Below are 11,483 nucleotides of genomic sequence, written 5' to 3'. Positions count from 1 at the left end.
CTGCACCGCAGTGGGGCTCCCTCTCCTGGGGACCTTGGGGTGCCCCAACGGCATCAGAGCCCAGAGTCTTCACCCCCTTCTCCTCTGTTTAGAAAGTACACTGGAACTTTTTTCTGGAAACAAAGACATTACCTAAATCCTCTCCCCGTGTCCTAGACAGATGGATATTCAGTTATTAGTTGGCTGGGCAGCAGTTTCTTAAATAGAATGATAATCAAGATGTGAACATTTCAGCTACAAGCAAATAGGCAAATCTGAACAAGGTACTGGTGGGCGACCACTGAAGTTATTTTGAAGGAATTTTTTAAACAATAAAATACTGATACCACAAAAATAAAGCAAAAAGCTAACTACTGGCTAAGAATGAAGGAAAAATTAACTTTTGACAGCAACAACATTCCAACCACACAGGCTTTTTCCCAATGTCATACCTTATAACTATCTCTCTTGGGAATTCTCATCACGTATCCCAAAAGGAATAAATACCTCAGAGCGTCCTAAAGCAAAAAGTAGCACACATGAGCTCCTCACACTCCCGGGAGGCCGGCACAGCGTGCACTGAGTCTGCAACAAATTCTGCTCACTGAGGGTCTGCAAACAAATGTTCAACTGATGAACTGAACTGATTTTAAAGGGAGGTTTTCTAAGCACAGAAGCACAACAAAGAACAAGCAAAAACAATTCTTAAAAACAACCTGCAAGTTTTGTTTAGCATATATGCAACTGATTTCCACCCTGTGGCTTCTCACTTTGATTTGTCTGTAGGTTCAGGAAGATGACAATGCACACTCTGCCTTCCCTGAGCCCCCCACAGCAGCTGAGCACTGCTCCGTGTGCTCAGATCATCAGGAACTGGATTGCACGTGCCCGGATGGACTGGAACTGCTCTGCTGCAGATTCAGGAGACGATGGCACAGAGGGGCTGGCCGAGGCGTCGTCCCAATTCCATTTCTGTGTGACAAGAAGCGGTTTGTTCCCAACGGGTGCAACAATCCCCAGCTCGCTTCCATGGTGAGTACCGATGGCACACAAATGGCAGCCTGAGGAAATCGTATTCTGGGCTCTAAGTGCTTGGGACGGGGTCTGATTTTTTGTTTTGCATCTGTATGATGATTAGTACGACAGGGCCCTGATTGATGACATGGCAGCACAGAATTAAAAACTCCTCGACAGGATTACATCGACTTCTAGGAAAAGACAAAAGCCTAGGACCCTTCTGAAATCTATTTTTAATGCGAAGCACACGGATTGTCACTATGCTGCGCCTTCCAGCTTTTCAAAGCAGCTTACTTCTGAAGACCAGAAAACATTTATTTCTACAGAAACAATGGGCAACCCCCAGGCTAATCTCAGCACTACTGTTTAATAGGGGATCTGCCAGCATGCCAGTCCAGCTTCAAGTGTGCTTTATTTCAGTCTAACATCCCCTCAAAATTCTTCTCACATCTCCCAACACTGACATCTTATTTTCCCCTAAAGCTTCTCATCATTAGCAATTTCCAAGTAACATGGTATTTTTACAACATTCAAAAATGTCATGCTGGACTGTGCTAGAGAGTAATTTGCATATATAAGCTTAGCAAAGTTTGAATTGACTTGTCCAGAGAAAAAACCTACAAGTGAACACCTACACCTGCCTACAAAGAGCTAACAAGCCCCTGGCAGCTGCCAGCATCAAGGCACAGCGGATGTTTCTAATACAGGGTAAGGATAACAATATCACATTCTGTTCTCTCCAGCTTCTTTTCCCTGCAGTCATATTTTGCTGCTTATGATTTTTTTAGTCTCTGTATCTTCTTGGACAGCACCGAGCCCGACGACGAGGATATGAGAGTCTTTCCCTGTCGGACGGAGAGAACCAGGAAAACAGTTAAAATAAGAACAGGGCAGTTTGAAATTCATACTTGCAACGAGAAGCAGCGCCTAACAAACAGAACAAAAGTAAACAAAGCATGGTACCTCCCTGGGGACAGAAGACTTATAAACTCTCCAGAATTTACAATTCTAGTGACCATCCCCTTCAGGACAGCAGCCAAGTGTCCCATGGGGTGGTGCTGCACCAAAGAACCATCTGAGAGGTTCCAAAGAGTGAAATGCACAATATTTTGCAAAGACAAAAAATCTTGCAAAATAACAAAAATACAATAGATGTAAACTACAGGGTAAGAGTACAAGTGTTCACTTTAAGAGCTGGAACCATCCAGGTGAGCACCTGATAAATGGATCCTCACAGGAGTTTGAACCCTTCAGGACACAGAAGGGTTTTCCCCAGAAACTTCACAGACTGAGTTTTGATAGAAGTACACTTGCCAGACCCTCAGAAACGTCACCCATTCTCCAGGTGTCTGGAGAGAACTGCAAATGGCTCTCACGTAGTTTGAGCTAGTTGTGTAAGGTCTCAGGGTGAATTTCACCAGATGCAACCAAACTGGGCAACTCCCAGTGGGACAGAAGGAACACAAAGCTTGGGTAAGCAGAGCTGCAGCAAATACTGAGGAAACAAACATAACAGCGTAAAAAATAATAAACCATCCTTTTTTTTCCCTCTTGCTTTTGTTTTTTTCTTATTCAGATCAGCACAGCAATTAAAGAGAACGTGAAAAACTCACCATTACTGAACATTTCATCATCTGTAAGCTGAGCATCCTTAGCATAGAGGACTCCAAAGTTAAAATTCACCGATCCCTGGGAAATAAAACCAAATATCGTATGGTAAACAATCAAACAGCAGTCATAAAAATTTGTTTCCTCTAAGGACTATCTGGTATGTATGTATCTTTGCATTACACATTAGAACATACACTTTATACCATCTCCTAATAGGTAATAATTTACCTTTGAACTTTGTTAGTATAGCATGAATTTTTAACTTAAACTGGTGATCTATTATTATTAAGTTGGTGCTTAAAGTTATTTCTGCTGTCACGTTCAAAAAAACATGAATTTTTTTTACTGGAATGAGCAATTGATTTCAAAGTCATCAAAAGCCCACCAAAACACAAAGCTGGGTTCACTGGACGGGTCTGTGAGCTAGAAGTAGTTAGGCTTGTACTTCCCTCTTGCTCTTCCAGAACCAATAAATCCTGTCAACAAAACCAGGATCTTTAGCCCGCTGCTGTGAAAGATTCTACAAGGATGATGGTTTGATTTGTGTTTAGAAGTTTTGATTTGAAATGGCCAGTCCAATGGATAAAGACAGTTTAGGTAGTATTACATTGCTATTATTATTATTTCTATTATTATTTTTACTATTACTACTGCTATTGTTATCATCTGCTACTGGAAGAAACAAACCAGTAGTACCTATACTTAATTACTTTTATTTCCAGGAAATAATAAAGAAAAAGAACCAAACCAAAAAAAGTCACTTCCTACCTTTTATATCAAGGGATGAAAAATTTCTCTTGGGCTCTTCTCCAATTTATCAAGACTCATAGCAATGAAAGGCAAACAAAACAGCGCTTTATAGAAGGCCAAGTGCACGTTTCAAGGCTGAACCACCAACTGATTGCAGTGACAGCAGTTACAACATGAATCCTTCCTAGAGCCTCTGTGAAATGGAATGTTCTGTGGAACTGCCGTTTCTTTCCCAAAATACTAACTTCCAACACTTCCTAAACGTATTTTGTATTTTAAAACCACAGAAGTTAGTGAGACTCTGTGCGGAGATCAGGTTTAAATTTATTTCCTTCCAAAGCACAGAGCTCTGTTCCATCACCCTTCCCTTTGGCTCTACACTGAATTATGGTGAGCATTTGAGGACTGCTCAATAATCGATTCTATTTCTCTCTTTTTCTAGTTCTCTCTATTCCTAAATCATTCAAGACAAGTCAAATGAAAAATGACAAGTTCAGCATCAGAGTCACACTTTTTCCCTTTGTCTGCTCAAGAACAGGCTCTAAATCCACTTATTGCTGCCTTCAACGATTCAGACTTGCAAAACCATTCTTACATGTTTTACAGCTTTATCATACAACCCACAGAACGCAAGCTCTGAATTACAGGAAAAGGTACACAGGCAAATATCTAAAGGGATCACTTATTTGTAAATACATACCTTGATAGAGAGCGCACTGAGAACCTTTCTGTGGGACTCTAAGGGACGCATGCTTTCTGAGCACCCTGTAAACAAGAAAAGCTACGATATATTACAGGACATCCCCACTTTTTCTACATATTCAAATAGAATTTTTAATAAAAACAGTTCAGTTACAAAAGAAGGAAGAAAACCAAGCTAATTTTACTCAGCTGTATTTACTGCCGATTTAGAGAAAAATGCCGGGCCGCGTCGGCCGTTGCGTCACACGCCGCGCCGGCAGCAGGGCCTGCCGGGAGTTGGAGTCTCGGGCTGGCAGCCACTCACGTGCCGCGTCAGCCGCTGCGTCACACGCCGCGCCGGCAACAGGGCCTGCCGGGAGTTGTAGTCTCGGGCTGACAGCCACGGCTCCGTCCCCCGCCACCGGGAGCTGCAGTCCCTCCTGGGCATCAAACGGGTCCTTCGCCCCAGGGCGGGGAAGGACCTGAGGCAGCACCGCTCCTCCCGGATGCCCTCTCTTTTTTCCTCCAACTCTTTTTACTTTTTTCACTCTGTTTTTTTTTTCACCACTTCCCTTCCCCCTTGCTCTCCTGCTTCCTTTCATTTCCTTTCCTTTCCTTCCCTTCCCTTTGCCTTTCTTCTATTTCTGATCTTGGTTTACCTTTCCACCTTCAGAATAAAAAAGCAGCAGTAGAAACTTTCAGGCTACCCGGGAGTAAAAATAAAACTCCAAAACGAAAATGCTTTAAAGAAAACGATTTATTCCCTGGGAGCCTGAAATTTTCTACTGCTGCATGTGACACAGAGCTTTTATTCCTTCTTATAGATAGTTGATATTTTATATATATTTATAGTTTATGTTGATGCATTATATTAATAACTACATATAATAGGCACCTTATTCAAAAAATATACGGGAATTATTTTTTAAATTATTTACCATATCTACTGCTACAACTTATTTTTCCTTATATTTCTAATTTTTATATAAATCTTTAATGTGTTTATGATATATTTCTATACTTATATTTCTACCTTTATATTATTTGTATTTGTAATTTTTACACTAAAACCCCTGCTTTGGCAAAGAAAAAACAAAACCATCCATTATTTTAAACTACCTAAATTTTTTTTATATTTATATTTATCATAATATACAACAAATGATAGATATAAGTAGATAGATATATCACACCCGCATTTATATCTATTTTATATCCATTTCCTATAATATTTTTCATAAAATATATGCAGTATTACGTGTATTATATATTGTATCAATTTATGTTATTTTACATTTACAATTTATTAATAAGTTTTTATAGATCTGCATATAGTTGCAATACATTTATATATTTGTATTTTTGCTTGGCTTGTATTTACATTTATATTCTCTATTCATATATCTATAAACATACACAATACTCTATTAAAATTAGAGTAACTTATTGTAACATATAATGACTTATGTTACATGTTAAATTTTAAAAATTGACCGAATATATAAAAATAAAATTGGCTCATTCCCATTGCTACACATCTATTTCTTTTGTTTCACTATAGTTAGAGTCATAATTGCATATTTAAAATCCAATTCCTAAATGAAATGACAAAACAAACAGCATCAAATTCTCACCAATATCTTCCAAAAACATCAAGATACCTCCAACAGCCAAACAAGTGTCAGCGAAAAAACCAAGAACACTCTTTTCAATAACAATTCTCATCACGACAGAAAAATGGAACCAAAATAAAAGAAAATCCTATAGAAACACACACAGCAAATTACAAAAAGTACTAAAAAAAAGTCAAACCAATCTACTCAACTCAAGCCAGTGCCGCTCACCCTGAACGACATTACTAAAAAAGAAAAAACCAACAAAATTCTACCTCTACGCTAACTTAACGAATAAACAATCCTCTGTAAAAGTAACTTTAAAACCTGAACTAATTAACAAAATGGAAAAACATCTTAACCACTAAAAACTAAGAAATTAACTACCCAAATAAATAAATAGTTTTAAAAACCACCATATAAATACCCATGTTCCCAAAATAAACCCTGATAAACAATACTCAAAAAAATTAAAAGACAACAACAACAACAACAAAAAAAAAGAAAATAAAGAAACCAACAAGAATAATACCAAAAACCAGATAAACTTAAAACTGCAACAAAAAAATTATTCCCAACTGAATAAACCCATAGTGCCTCAAGCTATCAAAATAAAAATACCACCTAGAAACAAACACAAAGACTAAAGACAAACGTAACCATAAACAATGTCCCCCAAATTACCCGTAACCATAAAACATACACTACAATCAAATAAACCAACCAAATAAAAGCCCTGGAAGACGATAAACACACATGCAATTATAAAGATTAAAAACCCGCTGCTATGAACGACACGACGCTACCTCAAGCCCTCCAAAACAAACACTACAGACTCACGCTAATAAAAGCCACCGCAACAGAATTAAAATCCGAACCGCTGCTTCACGCTATGACCCGTAAAAATCATTGCACGCCCTTCTAAACATAATACCCCGGGAAAAAAAAAAAAACTCCGACTACAAAACTCAATCCAAAACAAACCTTTATCATCGAGAACCGTACCACTCAGGAAGAACACCGTATCCCTTAGCGTACACCCGCTGCAAACCGAACACAGCGATGCAATCAACGCCTCCAAAGCGCCTCCGAGCCACGGCACCGCCGAACTATGAGCGGCCGAACCCCGCGCTCGCTGCCGGCCCCGGACGGAGCGCGGCTCCCGGCAGGAAAGCGGCTCCTGCGGCGGCCGCTCCGGCACGCGGGGCCGGCGCCGTCCCGGGGAGCCCCGCCCGCTGCCCCTGCCCGGCGGGGCCGGTACCGGGCCCGGGGCTACCGGCGGCGCCCGAGCCCCGCGCCTGGAGCGGACGGAGCGGCCAGCACCGCCCGGGCCGGTGCAGCAGCGCCCGCGCCGCCTCTGCCGCCCTTGGCCGGCCCGGCCTGGCTCCGCTCGGCTCCGCATGGCTCGCACCGGCGCGGCTCCGCCACTGCCGCCCTGGCCACGCCAAAACCCCGTGCGCCCCGGCAGCTGCTCGGGCCGTGCCAGCAGCACTCCCGAGCGGGAACGTTCCGGGCCGAGAACGTTCCGGGCCGGGAACGTTCCGGGCCGGGCCGCGGGCACGAGGAGCGCCCTCCAATGCAGCGGCACAGCCCCATTGCAGCCCTGCAAACGCTGCCGGAGCTGCGGCTTCCCGCAAGCCAACCCCGAAACCTACGCCGCAGGCGGGGCTCACCTCACTTCAACAAGGGCAAAGAAATGTGTTCTCCCCTCCAATTTCACCCCCTAGGAGAGCAGAAAAGAAGGGGTGCTCCTCAAATGAAAGCCTTCGACTGATGGGAAAGGGCGATTTCAAACCCTTGAAAAGGAGGGACACCAGGGCTGCCCCCTCCATTTAAACCCTAGGGTGATGAAAATGGGGTGGGCTGCCTTCAAATCAAACCCATAATACCACAAGAATACTTTTCCCATTCCCCTTAAAATAGAACGCAGGGATTCCCTGTCACCCCCGGGATACCCCTAACAGCCTGGAAAAGGCAGCTTTTCCTGCAATCAACACCCTTAAAACCACAAGTGAAGAGGGATCCCCTCAGTTCAAACACAGACAATAAGAGAAGAGGAGCTGCTTCCTTCTCCGTAATTCCTTTTGTCTTCATAAGCTCCACTTTTGTTCCTGGGGAACCGGGGAGGGACTGGCAAGATGAAATTGCAAAGGGGAAGGAGAAAAGTCCCCGCTCCAAACCCACACGGGCTCACCTGTTCGGCTGCTGCTCCCCGCCACAAAGATTCCTCCCTCGGCACCTCCTTTAAGCGATGCTCCACGTACCCAAGCGCGGATCCAGGCGTTTCCCCGACCCTGTGGGAAGCTCCCGCAGTCCTTCCATGAGACAGCGCCGGGAGCGCCCCATAAACCCCTTCACTCAGCAGCTCCATGCAAAAGGGAGCTGAGGCAAAGCCTCGCCCCGGCAGGAGCCGGCCCCTCATCATCCTCACACTCACACCTGGGCTGCTCTGAGCCCCCATCATCCTCACACTCGCACCTGGGTTGCTCCGAGCCCCCCATCATATATTTTTCATATTTATATTTGCATGTATATTTAGAATTTATATTACTGTATAATAAAAATTATATTATATATTGCATCTCTTTATGTTACTTACATAGATTTCTATTTCTATTTCTATTCATAGTTTGGTATTATATCTTTATATCTCTATATATTTATTATATATTTCTGTATGTCGGTTTACATTTCTATAGTACTTACATTATTTAAAATAAAACCTCTGCCTCTAATGAAATAAAAAGCAAAGACACCCCTTTCTTTAAAACACATTTAAAATTTTAAAAATAATTTTGTTTGTCATAATTCTATTCACATCTATATTTGTAATTTCCATTTGTTATATTTATAGATATTATATATATTGGAGAGAATACCTTTTTATATAATAATAGATATATTCTTTTGACACAATAGATTTCTTTTACTTATATCTATATATATTAAATATTTATTGATATTGACATATATATGATATATTTGGATTTCTAGTTTTATATTTTTTATGAAATCTCCAGCCTATACCCCAATAAAAGCCAAACAATCCCCAATTTATTTAAACTATATTTAAACATAAATCCTGTCACAGCTGCATTGCACAGCAGTGCCCCAAGCTAATCTGACACTTGTTCATCTCCTGGACCTGAATCTGAACCCGCTCACCTTGATCGCACCTGGCAGAACCATTTTCGTACCTTTTCTGGCATATCTTGTTTTTGGTTTTTTTTGTCTTGAGTTTTTGTGGCCTTTATTGCCACTCTTTCTTGCCTTGTTTCTTGGGGCTTTTACTCCCTTTTTCCTTGATTTTTTTCTGGCATTTCTTGGAGTTTTTTCTTTGTTTCTTCTTGCCCATTTTGGTGTTTTTTCTGGTTTTTCCTTGCCCCTTGGGATTTTTTTTTTCTGTTTATTTTTTTTTCTGGGTTTTTCTTTGCCATTTTGTTTTTTTTTTTTTTTTCCTGGATTTTTCTTCCCCATCTTAGTATTTTGTTCTGATTTTATTTCTTGCCCATCTTGGGGTTTTTCCCTGGTCAGTTTCAGGGGATTTTTCTTGCCCATCTTGGGTTCTTTTCTGGTTTTTTTTTCTGGGTTTTTCTTAGGGTTTTTGTCCGTATTTTTTTTTTTCTGGGATTTTTCTCGCCCATCTCGGGGTTCTATTGTGGGCTTTTCCTTGCCCATCTTGGGGTTTTCTTCTGCTTTGTTTTCTTACCCATTTTGTTGTTGTTGTTGTTTGGGATTTTTGGTTGTTTGGTTTTGGGGTTATTTTTCCTGTTTTTTTTTTTTTTTCCTGAGGTATTTCTGGGATTTTTCTTACCCATCTTGGGGTTTTTTTCGGGGGGGGGGGCGGTTTTCTCGCCCATCTCGAGGTTTTTTCTGTGGGTTTGTTTTTTGTTGCATTTTCTTTCTTTTCTTTTTCTTTTTTTACCCCCTAGGTTACTCCGTGCCCTCCTGGTTTTTTCTTTACGGCCGTATTGACGACAGTCGCGCTTTACGGCACCTTTTACGACAGTCGCGCTTTACGGCCGTATTTACGACAGTCGCGCTTTACGGCCGTATTTACGACAGTCGCGCTTTACGGCCGTATTTACGACAGTCGCGCTTTACGGCCGTATTTACGGCACTCGCGCTTTACGGCCGTATTTACGACAGTCGCGCTTTACGGCCGTATTTACGACAGTTGCGATTTACGGCTGTATTTACGACAGTCGCGCTTTACGGCACCTTTTACGACAGTCGCGCTTTACGGCCGTATTTACGACAGTCGCGATTTACGGCACCTTTTACGACAGTCGCGCTTTACGGCACCTTTTACGACAGTCGCGATTTACGGCCGTATTTACGACAGTCGCGCTTTACGGCCGTATTTACGGCAGTCGCGCTTTACGGCCGTATTTACGACAGTCGCGCTTTACGGCCGTATTTTCGACAGCCGCGCTTTACGGCACCTTTTACGACAGTCGCACTTTACGGCCGTATTTACGGCAGTCGCGCTTTACGGCCGTATTTACGACAGTCGTGCTTTACGGCCGTATTTACGGCAGTCGCGCTTTACGGCCGTATTTACGGCAGTCGCGCTTTACGGCCGTATTTACGACAGTCGCGCTTTACGGCCATATTTACGACAGTCGCGCTTTACGGCCGTATTTACGGCAGTCGCGCTTTACGGGCGTATTTACGACAGTCGCGCTTTAGGGCACCTTTTACGACAGTCGCGATTTACGGCCGTATTTACGACAGTCGCGCTTTACGGCCGTATTTACGGCAGTCGCGCTTTACGGCCGTATTTACGGCAGTCGCGCTTTACGGCCGTATTTACGACAGTCGCGCTTTACGGCCGTATTTACGGCAGTCGCGCTTTACGGCCGTATTTACGGCAGTCGCGCTTTACGGCCGTATTTACGACAGTCGCGATTTACGGCCGTATTTACGACAGTCGCGCTTTACGGCACCTTTTACGACAGTCGCGATTTACGGCCGTATTTACGACAGTCGCGCTTTACGGCACCTTTTACGACAGTCGCGCTTTACGGCCGTATTTACGGCAGTCGCGCTTTACGGCCGTATTTACGACAGTCGCGCTTTACGGCCGTATTTACGACAGTCGCGCTTTACGGCCGTATTTACGGCAGTCGCGCTTTACGGCCGTATTTTCGACAGCCGCGCTTTACGGCACCTTTTACGACAGTCGCGCTTTACGGCCGTATTTACGGCAGTCGCGCTTTACGGCCGTATTTACGACAGTCGCGCTTTACGGCCGTATTTACGGCAGTCGCGCTTTACGGCACCTTTTATGACAGTCCCGCTTTACGGCCGTATTTACGACAGTCGCGCTTTACGGCCGTATTTACGGCAGTCGCGCTTTACGGCCGTATTTACGGCAGTCGCGCTTTACGGCCGTATTTACGACAGTCGCGCTTTACGGCCGTATTTACGGCATTCGCGCTTTACGGCCGTATTTACGGCAGTCGCGCTTTACGGCCGTATTTACGACAGCCGCGCTTTACGGCACCTTTTACGACAGTCGCGCTTTACGGCCGTATTTACGGCAGTCGCGCTTTACGGCCGTATTTACGACAGTCGCGATTTACGGCCGTATTTACGGCAGTCGCGCTTTACGGCCGTATTTACGACAGTCGCGCTTTACGGCACCTTTTACGACAGTCGCGCTTTACGGCCGTATTTACGGCAGTCGCGCTTTACGGCCGTATTTACGACAGTCGCGCTTTACGGCCGTATTTACGACAGTCGCGCTTTACGGCCGTATTTACGGCAGTCGCGCTTTACGGCCGTATTTTCGACAGCCGCGCTTTACGGCACCTTTTACGACAGTCG

The 11,483-nt window shown here is 43.6% G+C and overlaps 1 long non-coding RNA gene across 2 annotated transcripts; it reads right to left on the bottom strand.

Moving 5' to 3' along the window:
* Positions 1-457: 457 nt before the first annotated feature.
* LOC134433548 (uncharacterized) lies at positions 458-4,282 on the bottom strand. 2 transcript variants are annotated; one of them, XR_010031624.1, is made up of 4 exons: positions 4,058-4,282; positions 3,376-3,550; positions 750-2,685; positions 458-591 (listed from the first exon to the last, which is right to left on the bottom strand). It is a non-coding gene; the product is annotated as an uncharacterized LOC134433548 (long non-coding RNA). The 2 variants fall into 2 exon arrangements; XR_010031623.1 differs by having other exon boundaries at positions 3,376-4,282.
* Between the last annotated feature and the right edge of the window lie 7,201 nt (positions 4,283-11,483).

This window comes from Melospiza melodia, unplaced genomic scaffold (genome assembly GCF_035770615.1).
Source record: "Melospiza melodia melodia isolate bMelMel2 unplaced genomic scaffold, bMelMel2.pri scaffold_201, whole genome shotgun sequence".
Taxonomy (NCBI): domain Eukaryota; kingdom Metazoa; phylum Chordata; class Aves; order Passeriformes; family Passerellidae; genus Melospiza; species Melospiza melodia.
Note: the sequence above shows the minus strand (reverse complement) of the source record. Positions and strands in the feature narration are given on the sequence as shown.